The sequence below is a fragment of the Mustelus asterias genome, chromosome 17, assembly GCF_964213995.1.
Source record: "Mustelus asterias chromosome 17, sMusAst1.hap1.1, whole genome shotgun sequence".
NCBI classification, from domain to species: Eukaryota; Metazoa; Chordata; class Chondrichthyes; order Carcharhiniformes; family Triakidae; genus Mustelus; species Mustelus asterias.
Genome location: NC_135817.1, coordinates 25,738,154 through 25,755,561, shown reverse-complemented (window position 1 = coordinate 25,755,561; position 17,408 = coordinate 25,738,154).

Sequence of the window (17,408 nt, the reverse complement as noted above, 5' to 3'; positions counted from 1 at the left end):
CACAACCCCCACCCCCCGCCTTGAAATCTTTTGTACACTTCCTCACCGGCAGAGAGCCCTCTATTTTTGTGTCAACAGAAAATTTTGTGTTTGTACTCTTTATACCCAACACTGCAATTACCAAGAGCAAAAATGGACCCAGCACCAACATTGGGGTACATCACTTCCAAACCTTTCCCAGTGGGATCCTAACTCTGTTTCCTTTCAGTCAACCAACTTCCTATACACACTAATGCATTCTCTCTCATATCATATGCTGAATTTTCTAACAAGTCTCTTGTGAAATATCAATGCAAAGGGCTTCTGAAATTTAATCTACACTACATCTTAGATATTCCCTTTATTCACCTAATCAGTCACTTCTGAGAAATTTGATTAAGCAAATACAATTTTCTTTTATCCATCCATCCATCCTTGATTAACCCATGCATTTGAAGTATTCTAGGAGTATGACCACAACTGATGTTAGATTAGTTATATTTTCTCCTTTCCTGGCTATTTTCCAGGAAAAATGATAACTATAATCCGAGCTGTGAACTCCAATTAAACATAGGGAAAAGTGAAGCCACTGACTTCAGATTCCCACCATAAACTCCAATCCATCTCTTTCACTGGCAACCTTGTCAGACTGAACAATACTGGTTTGCAGTCTTGGCAAAATGTTTGACACTGAGCTGAATTTCCAATCCCATATCCTTTTCATTCAGTAAGACCATTTCTGTTGCTGCTCAACTGCTGCTTATCATCCCAGGTTTTGTTATCATTGAACTCAACTATTCCAATGCTCTTTGGGCTGGCCTCCCATCTTCCACCCTTCAGAAACATATCATCTATAGCTCTGCTGCCAGTACTAGGTCCTAACAATTTCATACACACAAAGAGGAGTAGGCCATTCAGCCCCTCGAGCCTGCTCCACCATTTAATAAGATGGTAGTGATCTGATTGTAACCTCAAATCTGCATCCTGCCTACCCCCGATAATCTATTAGTCACTTGCTTACCAAGAATCTATCCATATCTTCCATAAAAATATTCAAAAATTCTGCTTCCACCATATTTTCAGAAAGAGAGTTACACAGACTCAAGACCTTCTGAATGAATTTTTTTGGCCTCATCTCCATTTTAAATGGGCGCCCTGTACAACTGAAGGATAACCTCCCAACTTTTGTATTAATTTCTCCTTGAAATAAACAATAACATTCTATTAGCTTTCCAAATTACTTGCTCTACCTGCATATTAGTCTTTTGTAATAATTATTTCTTCCAACTCAGTTATATAATTGTATGGTCACTGGACTAGTAATCCAGAAACCCAAGGTCATGCTCCGGCGACCTGGGTTCAAATCCCACCACGGCAGCCTTTCTGCTTTGTCTTGGGCGGTTCCCTTCTTGCTTTTTCCCTCAGTTTATTTGATTTAGTTGATTTGATTTGCCAAAAAGATTGGTGGAATTTGAATTCAATTTTTAAAAATCTGGAATTACAAATCTAATGATGATCATGTTGATTGTCATTAAAACCCATCTGGTTCATTGGAGATCTTTAGGGAAAGAAATTTGCCATCCTCACCTGGTCTGGCTTACATGTGACTCCAGACCCACAGCAATGTTGCTGACTCTTTAAAAAAAATGTCTTAGCAAACCATTCAGTTCAAGGGCAATGAGGGATGGACAATAAAAGTTGGCCCAACCAGTGACGCCCACATCCCATAAAATAAATTTTTAAAAATGGAAATAGTTGAGGCCCCAGTACTAATTTGGTAGAATTCATTACGTCTTGAAGAAGATCCATTTATGACTATTTTCTGCTTCCCATTAGCCAGTCAATCTCTATCTGTGTCAATATGTCACCCTGTATACTATGAACTTTTATTTTCTGTAATAACCTTTGATGTGGCATTTTATCAAGTGCCTTCTGGAAATCTAAGCACAAAACATCCAACAGTCCGCCTTTATCCACAGCACATGTTATGGCCTCAAAAACTCCAATAAGTTAGTTAAGCATGATTTTCCTTTCACAAAACCATGTTGACTCTGCCTGATTACTTTGAGCTTATCCAAGTGCCCTGCTATAATGTTTTTAAGAATAGCTTCTAATAGCTTCAATCCACTTATGGGCCGGAATTTTATCACCCTGTCTGCCATGGGAATCGGAGCAGATATGGGGCACACCATAGAAAGGTTCGTTGACCTTGGGCAGGATTTTACAGTTTCGGGATGAGCAAGTCCACAAAATCCCACCCATTGCCTCTGTGCTTGTTGATCTACATTGGATAGCAGTCCAATGACTCAATTCTAAAATGTTCATCCTCTAATCAAATGTTTCTCTAGCCTCACCCCTCCCATCTCGAAGTTTCTCCAGCTCCACATCTCAGAGAATCTACATTTCTCCAACTCAGGCCTTTTGTGCATCTCTCACTTCCTTTGTTCCACCACTGGCGCCTTACTTTCAATCATCGAGTTCCTAATCTCAAGAATCCTCTCCCTAAACCACTCCATGTGTCTCCTCCTTTAAAATGCTACTTCAAACCATCTCTTTCACCAAACTAATAATCTCTCATTCTTTTATCATATTGTTATTGTTTTTCTGGTTACACTCCTGTGAAGCACTTGGGGAAATTTTATCATGTTAAAGTTGCTATATAAATGCAAGTTGTTGTTGAATGGTTCCATTCCCCCTGTTTAATTATTACATTGAATTTTAGATGCTTACAAAAGTTTCTAACTGTGTAATTTTATATTATATGCAAATTTTTTAAAACAGTTTTTTTCTAAACACCATTTTAATCTTCCAGTTTTTATTTGAAGCCCTCAGCCTCTCTCAGAAGTCTGGGTTTCAACTTCATATCTTTGCTCAGAGCAGTGACTATCAGCTAAAGCAAGCTTTGCAGTTTGAGTGTGTGGCCAGAACATGTGAGAAGAATTTAAATTGGAAAATGCACCACACGGAGTCACTAACATAATACAAGGGAAGTAGGGTAGTAATAATAGTTACTAAACTAGTAATCCAGACAAATGTTCTAGAGACATGTGTTCAAAGCCTACCATGGCAGCTGGGGGAATTTAATAAATCTGGAATTAAAAAGCCATCACAGTAATGGTGACTATAAAGCTAACAGATTGTGGTGAAAACCCATCTAGTTCACGAATGCCTCTCAGGTTAGGAAAGCTGCTGTCCTTAGCCAATCTGGCCAGATCTACAGTGATGTTGGCTGACATAGCTGCCCTTTGAAATGGCCTGACAAGCCACACAGTTATGTCAAACTGCAAACAGAAAAGTCAAACAAGAATAAAACAGGACGGATAACCCGGCGTTGAACTGGAATGTAACCTGCCCAATCGACCCTGCAAAGTCTCTGGGATTTTGTGCCAAAGTTAATGGGATTGGACTACAGAGTTGTCAAGCAACAGCCTGACATGGTCATACTCATGCAGTCACACTTCACTGTCAATGCCCAAGACTTCTCCATCCTATCACTACCCCATCGGCAGGAGCAGATCCACCAGAGGTGGCAGCAGAGAGCTATTCAGTAAGGAGGGAGTGGCCATGAGAGTCCTAGGCCTCTCAACATTGGGTCAAACATGGGCAAGGAAACTCCCTGCTGATTACGACCTATCCTCCCTCAACCTGTGATTCAGTAACTCCTCCATGTTGAACACCACTCAGGCACTGAGGGAAGCACGGGGCACAGAATGTACTGGAGGGCTTCAATATCCATCAACAAGAATGGCTTGGTCACATAATTACTGACCAAGCTGGCTTAGTCCTGGAGAACATAACTACCAGACTGGGCCTGAGGCAAGTGTTGAGAGAACCAACACAAAAAAAAGCTATTTGACTTCATCCTCATCAATCATGTTGCCAATGCATCTGTCTGTCACCGTCACTGAGTGAGCACCACACAGTCCTTATGGAAATGAAGCCCCGTCTTCGCACTGTAAGCATCCTCTATCATGGTGTGTGTGGCACTACCACTTAGCTAAATATGATACATGGCTTCAGAAAAGATCTAGCAGCTCAAAACTGGCCTTTGTGAGGTGCTGGGACCATCAGTAGCAGAGTCATATTCAACCAAAATCTGTAACCCCATGGCCCACCATATCCATCATTCTACCATTACGATCAAGCCCTGGTTGACTGAGAAATGTCAAAGAAAATGCCAGGAGCAGCATCAGGCATACCTAAAAATAAGGTAGCAACCTGATGAAACTTCAATACAGAACCAATTACAAGCACAGAATCAATGAGTGATGGTGGACAATTAAACAGCTAAAGAGAGGGATAGGCTCCACAAAACACCCCTACCCACAATGATAGAAAAATCCAACATGCCAGTGCATTTGCAGCCATCTCCAGCCAGAAGTGTCAAGTGAGTGATTCACCTTGGCCCCCTCCTAAAGTTTTCATCAGTTCAGATCCCAGTCCTTACAATTCAATCCAATCCTTGTGATATTGAAAAACATCATTGGATACAGCAAAATCTGTGAGCTCTAGCAATATCCCAGCTGTGATACTGCAGTCTTGTGCTCCAGAACTAGTGATTCCTCTAGTAAAATGTTTGGTATATCAACAACACCTACAATGTGGAAAATTGCCCAGGCATTACCTGCCCACAAAAAACAGGACAAATCCACCCTGGCTAATTACCACACCAACTGTCCTCTCTTAATCATCAGCAAAGCCATAGAAGGTGTTGGCAGTGCTATCAAGTAGCACTTATTCACCAATAACCTGCTCACTGACACTCAGTTTGGGTTCAACCAGGGCCACGCATCTCCTGACCTCAATACAATCTTGATCTAACCATGGATAAAAGAGTTGAATTGCAGAGGTGAGGTGACAGTGACTGCCCTTGACATCAAAGCAGCATTTGACCAAGTGTGACATCAACGAATCCTCGCAAAATTAAATTCAATGAGAATCAGAAGGAAACCTCTCCACAGGTTGGAGTCATAGCTAGCGCAAAGGATGATGGTTGTAAGACCATAAGACCCAAAGACATAGGAGCGGAAGTCAGCAATTTGGCCCATCGGGTCTGCTCAGCCTTTCACGACTGATCTAAATGGTAATCCCCAACTCCATTTTCCCACCTTATCCCATAACCCTTGGCTCCTTTACCGATTCAAAATCTGTCGATCTCAGCTTTAAACATTCCGAACGACCCAGCCTCTACAGCCCTCTGTGGTAAAGAATTCCAGATTCACTACCTTCCGAGGGAAGAAATTCCTCTTCATCTGTGTCTTAAAAAGTTGCCTCCTTACTCTGAGATTATGCCCTCTGGTCCTAGACTCTCCCACAAGGAAAAACAACCTCTCATCATCTACCCTGTCAAGCCCCCTGAACATCCTATATGTCTCAGTAAGGTTGCCTCTCATTCTTCTACACTCCAATGAGTACAGGCCCAACCTACTCAACCTCTCCTCATAAGAAAATCCCTCCATACCTCAGGTCAACCTAGTTAACCTTCTCAGGACTGTCCCCAATGCCAATATATCTTCCCTTAGGTAAGGGGACCAAAATTGTTCACAATATTCCAGGTGTGGTCTAACTAGTGCCTTGTATAATTTTAGCAAGATTTCCCTATTTTCATACTCCATTTCCTTTGAAATGAAGGCCAATATTCCATTTGCTTTCCCTATAACCTGCTGAACTTGCATGCTAGCTTTTTGTGATTCATGCACAACTGCAGCTTTCTGCAATCTTTCTCCATTTAAATAATATTCAGCTCTTTTATTCTTTCTAACAAAGTGCATAACTTCACATTCTCCTATATTATATTCCAAATACCATGCTTTTGCCTATTCACTTAATCTGGCTAACTCCCTCTGTAGATTCTTTGGGCTGAGAAGGTTAACTAGGTTGACAGGTAATCATAGTGGGCGGGACCAAAAATTTGGCGGACCATGCAAAGGTCCATTGATCTCAGGGGGGAATTGCTGGGGTGAATGCGGCCAGAAAGTCCTGCCCTTTGCACCATGCTCACCACTTACCTTCCCACTTACTTACGACGACGGGACAGTGGCACAATGGTTAGCACTGCTACCTCACAGCACCAGGGACCTGGGTTCGATTCCTGGCTTGGGTCACTGCTTCTGTGGAGTCTGCATGGGTTTCCTCTGAGTGCTCTGGTTTTCTCCCACAGTTCGAAAGATGTGTTGCTAAATTCTCCCTCAGTGTACCTGAAGTCAGAGTGTAGCGACTAGGGGATTTTCACAGTAACTTTATTGCAGAGTTAATGTAAACCTACTTGTGACCAATAAACAAACTTTACTTTTGTGCCATCCACAATCTTGGCACTATTACATTCCCTTTCCTTGTCCAAGTCATGAATAAATATTGTAAATAATTGTGGCCCCAGCACTGATCCCTGTGGCATTCCACTAGTTACAGGTTGTCATCCTGAAAATCCCTCTTTTATCCCAACTCTTCGTCTTCTATTAGTTAACCAATCCTCGATCCATGCTAATATATGACCCCCAAAACCATGGTCTCTTCTCTTATTAAGTGGCCTTTTGTGTGATAACTTATTGAATACTTTCTGGAAATCCAAATATATTACAGTTATTGGTTTCCCTTTATCTATCTTGCTCGTTACCACCCCAAATAATTCTAATAAATTTGTCAGGTATGATTTCCCCTTGATGAAGCCTTGAATAAAGGTGTTACGTTGGCAGTTTTGCAATCACCTGGGACTTTCTGGAATTTAAAGATTCTTGGAAGATTACTACCTGTGTATCTACTAACTCTGTACATACTTCCTTTGATATCCTCGGATGCAACCCATCAAGCCCAGTAGACTTATCGACCTTTAGTTCCATTAGTTTCCCTAGTGCTTTTTCTCTAGTGACAGTTAGTATACTTATTTCCTCCACCCCCACCCATTTGCTCCTTGATTATATAATATTTTTGGAACATTATTAGTGTCTTCTACCGTAAATACTGACACAAAGTATTTATTTAACTCCTCTGCCATTTACTAGTTCCCCATTATTATTTCCCCAGTCTCGTTCTCTAAGGGGCCTTTGTTCACTTTGGCCTCTCTCTTTCTATATATTTAAAGAAACTCTTACTGCCCATTTGTATAATATTTCTGAGTTTACCCTCCTAGTTTATGTTCTCCTTCTTCATTTTTTTTGCCATATTTTGTCTGGTTTTAAAACTTGCCCAATCCTCTGGCTCACCACTAATCTTTGCCACATTGTATGTTTTTTCCTTCAGCTTAACACTATCCTCAACTTCCTTGGTCACCCCATCCTAGAATCCTTCTTCCTTCCTGGGATGTATCTTTGTTGTGAGTCATGAACTATTTTCAAGAACGTCTGCCATTTCTGGTCACCCATCTTTTTGGCTAATCTCTTTTCTCAGTCCACTCCAGCCAACTCTGCCCTCTTTCCTTCGTAATTACACTTTTCTTAAGTTTGGCATAGTTGTTTTTGACCCACGTTTCTCACTCTCAAGCTGAATGCTAAATTCTACCATTTTATGGTCTCAGTTCCCATCTCAGGTTTCTCAGGGGATCTTTTACTCAGATCGTTCACGAAACCTGCCTCATTACACATTACCAGATCCAAATAACCTGATTCCTGGTTGGATCCACAACATTTTGCTCTAGGAAACTGTCCTGAATACACTCAATGAATTCTTCCTCATGGCTACCTTTGTCAATTTGATTTTCCCAATCTACATGAAGATTAAATCACCCATGCTTAATGTCCTGCCTTTTTTTTGCATGCCCTCATTATCTCCTAATTTATGCTCTGTCCTATAGTGTAACTACTGTTAGAGGGTCTGCCGTGAAAATATACCTCTTTGTTCCGGGTTCAAAATTGTGGAACTCTCTCCCTGATAGCACTGAGAGGGTAAATTAATCACACAGTTCAAGAAGGCACCCCACCACCACCTTATCAAGAGCAAGTAGAGATGGACAAAAAATGTTGGCCTTGCCAGCAATGCCCACATCCTGTGAACAAATAAAAAAATTGTATGGTGAGCAAGATTGTGATTGGGATTAGTTTAGGTGGCACCCGTATTGTAAACACTAGGGAGACGATTTTACCAAGAAAATTCGAAGTGCTGAACGAGTGTGAAAATGGGAGAGAATTGCGCCCATCTTTTCAGTGAGTTTTCAGACATGATTTTATGCCACTTAGTGTAAAGAGGCAAACTATGATTCACGCCAGTAGGGGGAATCAATCTATTCTCGCCAGAAAGCCGGCTCACAGCTAAAGGGTGCCATTTTGCATGCGCTGATCTCCCAGCGATCTGTGTAAAGTGTACATAGAACATTGAAGATCTGTCAGTCTCCCGAGCCCACTGGATATCACTACTGTCCCCACCAGATGTTGACCCCACCCACCCCCCCAGACATTGCCAACTTCCTCTATCGCTGGCCTTCCTGGATGATTGCCTCCCTGATACCTTCCCTGCTGATTGCTGCCCCAAAACCCGCTGCTGATCGCTGCCCCAATACCCACCCCATTAGCTGATTGGTGCTCCAATAACACCCACGCCCCCAGACAATTGCTGCCCCGATAAGCCCTTAGTGGATCACCACCCCGATACCCACCTGCCCCCCCCCCCCCCCCGATACCCACCTGCCCCCCCCACCCCCCCCGGTACCCACCTGCCCCCACCCCCCCCCCCCCCCCCCCCCCCGGCTGATCGCCGCCTCGATTACCCTCAACCCAACAGCCCCACCCCCCACTCTGGCCGATCCCCGATTGCAGAGTGCGCAGCAACCCCTGCTTCCCCTTCACCCCCACCCCATCCACATAGGCCCAAGTGGTTGGCACTGTGTGGGGCCCAAACAGTGCCAGGCTGGGGCACTGTCCCCCTATCCCTGGCCACCCAGGGGGCCTCAATGGCCTCTGGTCCCACCAGCGAGGCAATCACGACAGGTCCATTCCCATTGGTAGGGATCATATGTGATCCTCGCTGGTGAGGACCTTCATCGGCAAGGCCATTAAAGCAAGTGAGCCCAGACAATTGCGTCCTGGGCTCACTAATAATATTAAAATGAACTTATAAATAGTTAAATCAGCCTTGTGCCCTTCTTGGCTGGCAATCCAGGGCTAGTAAGATTGTGAGAGGCGAGAACCCGGTTTTTGCCTCTCTCGCGATCTTACCAGCTTGCCATGCTGATCGACCAGCATGACGCGCCGGTATGATCGCCCCCTAGGCGACTGAAGTGCTACAATTTTCTGTGATTCTAAACAAGAGCTGATATGTTCAACACGGGAAATAGTCTTCTGGGTAGGATAGTAGAGACAAAGAAGCTTAAAACCCAACAAAGAATCAATTAATTGATCCAACAAGGTTATTTTCCTCTTTTATTATTGATGGATGTGCCACATGGGCTCTGATGGCTTCCCTTAGCTGTAATGAGAATGTATTGTTTCTTTTGTCTCCATTTTATATTATTTTTCCTTCTGCCAAGTTGTTCCCATGAACCATTCCCTAACCAAGATGCCAGATGGTCAGACATGGGCCTCTATTCATGCTACTTTGGTTGTATACAAATCAGCCTCAAATGGAAAGGATTCACCTCATGTATTCCATATTCCGCCATTCACAAACTATATTTGGCAAGCAACTATTAATGGAAATAAAGGCTCAATACAAACTGTTTTAACATTATCACATCATTTTGCATTCATTCAAGGGACTTGGGTATTCCTGCCTAGGCCAAAGTTAATTGCCCATCCCTAATTGCTCGAGGTGGTGGTGGCGAGCTGCCTTCTTGAACCACTGCGGTTCATGAGGTGTAGGCACACCCACAGTGCTGTTAGAGACAGAGTTTTAGGATTTTGACTCAGTGACAGTGAAGGAACAACAATATATTTCCAAGTCAGGATGGCGAGTGGCTTGGAAGGGAACTTCCAGATGATGGTGTTTCCAGGTATCCGCTGCCCTTATCCTTCTAGATGGTAATGGTTGTGGGTTTTGAAGGTGCTGTCTCAGGAGACTTGCATTGCATCTTGTAAGTGGTACACACTTACTACTATGTGGCAGTAGTGGAGGGAGTGAATGTTTGCAGATAGGGTGCCAATCAAATAGGCTTCTTTGTCCTGGATGGTGTAAAACTCCTTGAGTGGAGCTGCAGCAATCCAGACAATTAGAAAGTATTCTAATTCCAACTTGGATCTTGTATATGGTGGACAAGCTTTGGGGAGTTACTCGCAGCAGGATTCCTCGCCTCTGACCTATTATTGTAGCCACCGTATTTATATGGCCATCCCAGTTAAGTTTCTGGTCAATAGTAACCTCCCCAAGAAGTTGATAGTGGGGGATTCAGTAATGGTAATGCTATTGAATGTCAAGGGCTGATGGTTAGATTCTCTCTTGTTAGAGATGGTCATTGCCTGGCATTTGTGTGGTGTGAATGTTACTTGCCACTTGTCAGCCTAAGCCTGGATATTGTCCACGTCTTGCTGTATTTGGACATGAACTACTTCATTATCTGAGGAGTCATGAATGGTACTACACATTGTTCTACCCAAAACTCACCTAATTACCGATGAGTATAACTTCAGGCAGAATCTGGTCCATCCGAAACCAATATCGGTATAGACTACTGCTTGATCTTACTGTCCAATGTGTGTACTTGCATAATGATGACAACTTTACCTATTGCTTTATCTGTAGCTTTCTATAAGCACTGATGACTCGGAGTTGATACGTGCCTTTATCCATCTGTGCCTATGTGTTCTGGATTCTGTGGTAAACAGTTTCTGGTATAGTGTTACACCTGCTGTAGGTTCTTACTGCAAACCAGGAATTTATAACTAAATCAGAAAACTGTGTGGAGCTGGTGTGCAGTTATCCATCATCTGAGTTGTCCCAGCTGCTGTGATACATGCACTAATATCAGGATTTATGCTATACATTGTTCCTCAGTAGATCTGCTGGAATTACTCCGGCCCACATAATGGAAGAGTTGAATGAGGCTGGGGAGTTAGGGAAACTGCAGTCTGCATTGTTTCAGTACTGTTGAACAAAAAAAGCTGCTTGAACTCCAGAAATGTGATGGATGACAAGGGTTGAAGTGAAGCATATCGATGATTGTGAACTCCTCAGTCAGTTTATTACCCGAGACTATCTCAAGATAATAATTTTGGCTGGCGGCTGAATGCTACAAGTTCAAATTTAATCATGGGCTTGATTGAAAATATCGTCAGCAGACATTCTAAAACATGTACATGAGTGTCAATCATTCAACACCACCCCCCCCCCCAAAAAAAACCCCGCAACTGCTTGAATTTAGACTGAACAAGTTAACGTTGAAACTATAAACTCATGATTTCCTTGGGAATCAAGGCTAGCTGTGCTATGGGAGTAGAGGTTTAGTTTGGTTTCCTTTGGGATCAAGCATTATTGATATAGAACTAAAGAGATTAATGGGTCGAGTCAGATGCAAGACTGAACATATTGTATATAGTCTTGTGCAAAGTTTTGAGGCTGATGAACTACATGGTTTTAACTTCTTCCATGGTTTCTTATATGCTTATTCTCTCCAGCCTTGAGTAGATGTCCCAAACTCTGGCACAGGGCAGACAACATAGCTACCTGGACTCAGCTCTTGACCATAGAATCCCCCTGACTATATTCCTATTAACACCCCAAACCTTCCTGTATCACAAAGCCATGGTCAGTTTGCTCATCCACCCTAAAGCCCCATCTCTCCTGCTAAAACCTCAAACTAACTGGATAATTGCAAGGGCTGAGTTTCCTCCACATCCCTTCTTGATCCCCTTAACCGTCTCACTTGCAGACACCCCACTGTCCCTGACCAAATCCGAAGACCTTAACCCAAGGGGTGTGACCATTTCCTGGAAGTGTCCAGGTAACTGTTCCCTCCCTGAAGCACTGCAACATCGGCAGCTCAAGGACTGAGCTGAAGCTCCTCAAGTCATTGACATTTACTATAGATGTGTTTTCCCTGGATCACACAGGTGTCCAGGTACTCCCACATTCTGTAATTTCAGCACATTACCTGCCCTGCCATTTTGATTAAGATGTAATTAAATCAAAGCTATTTTCTCAATGAATTTATAATTAAAAACACTATTACTCCAGAGTTACTCCTCGTAAGCTCATTAGTATTACAATTACTCATACATTTCCCAAGTTTTGAAATATAAATGAACTACTCAACCAATCACGTACTTGCTTCCCTCCTCCCTCGTTGTACCAAATTCCCTTACTCACCAAATTCCCAAGTTGACACTCTGTGCCTAGCTGCTGCCTTTGTTCTCGCTTACTTTGTGCACTTAGCAAGGACACTTCTATTTATACTAATTGAAATATCATAGAGATGAGTCAGCACTGCTACCCAACTAGTTCAAACCGGCCAGTTAATTAACTAACAGCAGCTGCTCCTCCTGTAGGGGGCTTGTTCATCACTGAAGCAACTGAAAGCTCAACTTTAACAGTAAAATGCATTTAAATTCTAAATGTAAACTAGACTAGATTTTAGAAAGGGAATCAAAAACAGAAAATGCTGGAAAATCTCAGCAGCATCTGTGGGGAGAGAAGAGCCAACGTTTCAAATTTGGATGATCCTTCTAGAAAGAGATTAACCCTTAAAATAAACCCTTACAATTCCCTTGCTTGTGTCACATTCTGTGCCGAGCTGCACTCAGTGATGAACTGCTATCTTTGTGTTGGCTTGCTCTGTATATCTTGCAAGACTGCCTCTATTTAAACTAGCTCAAAGCCAGAGATGAGCTAGCACTGACGGCTCAAGAAGTAAGTCCAAACTGGCTCACTAATTAATTAGCTGTAGCTGCATCTCATGCAGGGAACTTTTAAAAAAATATATAAAATCACTGACTCAAAGAAACTTAATTTTAACAGTAAAATGCAGTTAAATTCAACATGTGAACCAGACTAGACTTTAAAAAGAGATTAACCCTTAAATTAATTCCTTAAGTTTCCCTTACTCTTCAAATTTTGTGAACATAGCCCAGTCCATCAGGCAAACCAGCCTCCCATCCATTGACTCCGTCTACACTTCCCGCTGCCTTGGAAAAGCAGCCATCATGATCAAGGACCCCACTCACCCCAGACATACTTCCTTCCATCGGGAAAAAGAGTCTGAGATCGCATACCAACTGACTAAAGAATAGCTGATCTTTCTCTACACCCTAGCTATATGTCTGTAACACTACATTCTGCACCCTTTCCTTTTCCCCCATGTATTCTATGAATGATGTGCTTTGTATAGAATGCAAGAAACAATACTTTTCACTGTATACCAATACATGTGACAATAATAAATCAAATCTTCATTCACTGTGACTAGCTGCACTCAATGATGAGCTGCTGTCATCATTCCTGCTTATTTTGTATGCTTTGTAAGACCACTTCTATTTATATTAGTTGAACTGTCACAGGTGAGCTGGAACTGCTGGCTAGAGAAACTAGTTCAAATTAGCTGCTTAATGAATGAGACACAGTTGCATCTCCTGTAGGGATCTAAACTGACTGAAAGAATTTTAACAGTAAAATGCAGTTAAATTCTAAATGCAAACTATACTAGATTTTAGAAAGAGATTAACAGTTAAACCCTTAAAATTCATTCCCCCGTGCCAAATATCCAATTTCACACTCTGTGCTTAGCTGCACTCAGTGATGAGCTGCTGCCTTTGTGCTTGCTTCATGCAAAACGACCTCTATTTATACTCACTGAACTCCTACAGAGATGATCAGCACTGTTGCCTAGTTCAAACTGGCGAGCTGGTTAACTAACTGGAGCTGCCTCGCCTGTAGGGAACTTGTTTATCACTGAAGTAACTGAAAGAAGCTTAACTTTAACAGTAAAATTCTAAATGCAAAGCAGACTAGATTTTGGAAAGAGATTAACTGTTAAATTAAACCCTTACAATTCCTTTACTCACAAATGTCCTAGTTCATAATCTGTGGCTATTTGCACCTAGTGATGATATGTTGCCTTTGTGCTTGCTTTCCTTGAGATTGAGCCTCAGTTTGTCTCACCCAGGAGATAGCACTTCTGAAAGTGCAGCACAGTGGTTAGTACTGCCAAGTTCCGCACACATGAGGACGGCCCAAACCGGGATGTTGGATTTATGTCACATTATCAGTAACCTCCACAGCTTGCCTCCTGGGCTTGCAGAATCTCACTAGCTGTTCTGTCTGGAGCCAATACACATCTCTCTAACCTGTGTTTAATGCTCCCTCCACCCACATTGTCTGTACCTTTAAGCCCTGGCTGGCTGTAGGATTCGCATTCTAATCAGTATTCTGCAACTTGATTTTGTGTCTGTTTGCACTGTTTGAGAGCACATTTCCACTCCATCTGACGAAGGAGCAGTCTCCGAAAGCTTATGGTATTTGCTACCAAATAAACCTGTTGGACTTTAACCTGGTGTTGTGAGACTTCTTACTGGCCTCACAGCGCCAGGGACCCGGGTTCAATTTTGGCCTTGGTTCACTGTCTGCATGGGTTTCCTCCATGTGCTCCGGTTTCCTCCCACAGTCCAAAGATATGCAAGTTAGATTGATTTGGCCATGCTAAATTGCCCCTTAGTGTCACGGAATTAGCAGGATAAATATGTGGGATTACAGGGTTAAGGCCTGTGTGGAATTGTTGTCAGTGCAGGCTCGATGGGCTGAATGGCCTCCTTCTGCACTGTAGGGATTCTATAATTCTATGAAAGTGCAGAACTCCTTTTCAATACTACACAAAGGTCTGGAGTGGTGGATGAACCCACAACCTTCTGACTCAGAGCCAATATACTGTCCAGTAAGGCACAGTTTATACCTTAATGTTAATACAAAAATAATTGAGTACTGGCATTTGTAATAACGTTGCACTGGTATAAAAGTGATTGGAAATCATAATAATTACTGACCACTGTTGGGAGGAAAAGTGAAAAGTAGATTTTCAAGGTGGAGAAGTGACTGAATGTACAAACCAGTTTCTGTAGCTTAAGCCTAAACAAGGCAAAACATTCAATGCTACTGTTTGATTTCAGTTAGTTTCCAGCTATTATGAAATAACACTGGTCAAAGTATGAATTGAGTCATAATCCACTGTTCCATGCAGAAGGAATGTTATCAAAGTTTTACACAACATTCCCAGAGCTGATAGGTTCACATTTCTGCAGCGTGAGAATGACATCATGCAATGTTCCTGATGGTGACTTGTTGTTTGGTAAGAACAGACTGAAGTAGGAGTGCAGTTATTACTCAAAACACCCCATTATCCTGTTGGCCCATGGAATTGAAGAATACATAGAATGACATGGAATATGCAGCACAGAAACAGGCCATTTGACCATAATAATGTGTTTGTACTTCACATGGGTCCCCTCCCATTCTATCTCCCTCATCTCAGCCTTCCAGCAACTCCCTCATTCCCTTTTCTTTCATACACCTATCCAATTTCCATTTGGAAATATCAAAGTTACATGCCGCAAACAATTCCTACAATAGGGATTTCCATATTCTAACCATGCTATGAGTAAAGCCATTTCTGCTTAACTCCTATCAAATTATTCGCAACTATCTGCTATTTATGCCTCATAACTTTGGATTCTCCTACAGGTAGAAGAAACATTTTCTCCACATCTAACCTTGTCCAACCCGTTCATAATTAAAAAGACCTCTATCAGGCCATTGCTATGTCTTCTCTTTTCTATTGTCAGAAAGCCTTGCCCTGTTTGATGTTTTCTGATAGTTTGATCTCTCAGTTCTAGTGCTGTCCTTGGGAATCCTTCTTGCAATTTCTCCAGTGCTTCGATGTCCTTTTCATGGCACGATGACTAGAACTGTGCAGAGTATTCAATTGTAGTCTGACCAGTGCAGCATATTGTTGCTATTTTTGAATTGTATAGCATTAGAAATAAATCTCAAGCTTTCAAACAACAAGTCGCCAACAAAAACACTGCATGATGTCATTCATAATGCTGCAGAGGTTTGAACCAATCAGCTCTGAGAATGTTGTGGAAAATTTTGACAACATTCCTTCTGCATGGAACAGAGGACTGTGACTCAATTTAATATTTGGCTGGCATTATTTCATAATAATTTGTAACTAATCAGACAATCAGACAATAGCATTGAGTGATTTTCCCTTGTTTTGAGTTCCATTAACTTTGTTAGATTTTGCAATTGCTTTGCTAACCTGCAGTGCCACTTGTAATGATTTATTCAGCTCTCTCTTTAGACCTCTTTGCTCTTCTAATCTATTTAGTTTCTTATGTTCTCAGGTGCAGGTGTTGACTCTGTCTTTTCCAGGTGAGAACATCTCTGACATTTATCTATGATAAAGTTGATTTGCCACTGAGCTGCCCAATTTGCAAGTTCTCTAACATCTTGCATTATGTTGCATTCTTAATCAGTTCAATATCATTTGCAAATTTTGATATTGAGGTACTTGTCCCTGAGTCCAAATCATTTTTGTAAATTATGAAGAACAGTCGTCCCAGCACCAATCCTAATGAAACAACACTTTCTACCTTCCTCTGATCTGATTAACTACCTGTGGTGAACCATCGTTGGTTACCACTGTGGGGTTATTCCAATGTTGCTGTTGGGTTAGGGTGTTGACACTGTGGGGTTGTTATAATGTTGTTGTTGGGCTAGGGTGTTTACACTGTGGGATTAATATACCTGTGGTGGATGCTGTTATGGCACATCCCGGTCGGGCCCCGCCTCCTGGGAGAGGTATAAGACCCTCTGCTCAGGCGGGACCCCTCCAGTCTGGAATGGTGTACTCGTGTTTAAATAGTTCCATTGTTTGTCAATAAAAGCCTTCAATCGCTGAAGCCTTGTACCTCGTGCTTGATTGTCGCGCATCAATTTTATTGACAAACACGAAACTCTCGACAGTAAAGAGAATATGGAGCAAATGCTGAAACCAGAGCGTCTGACGCTGGACCCACGTGCGGTCGGCGCCTCTAACACCTTCGACCACTGACTGAAGTGTTTCGAGGACTACCTGGCAGCCTCTGCAGCAGTTACTACGGATAACGACAGACTCCAGGTCCTCCATGCGAGGGTAAGCGACACTGTCTACCTCGCGATTCGTGCGGCCACCACTTAACCGAGGGCCCTCGAGCTCTTGAAAAAGCGATACACGAGACCACCCAACGAGATCCACGCTCGTTACCTCCTCGCTACACGACGTCGGCAGTCAGGCGAAACCATGGAGGACTACGCCAATGAGCTCTTGCAGCTTGCCAGGGGCTGCGACTGCAAAGCTGTGTCGGCTGAGCAGTACATGTACGACCTCGCCCGAGATGCGTTTGTGGCAGGGGTAGGGTCTTCATACATCCGGCTCAAGCTGTTGGAGAAAGGGAATCTCAACTTGACCCAAGCGATGGAGATGGCTGAGATGCTGGAGGCGGCGTCGAAAAGCTTGGCCCTGTATCCAGAAGACCACGTGG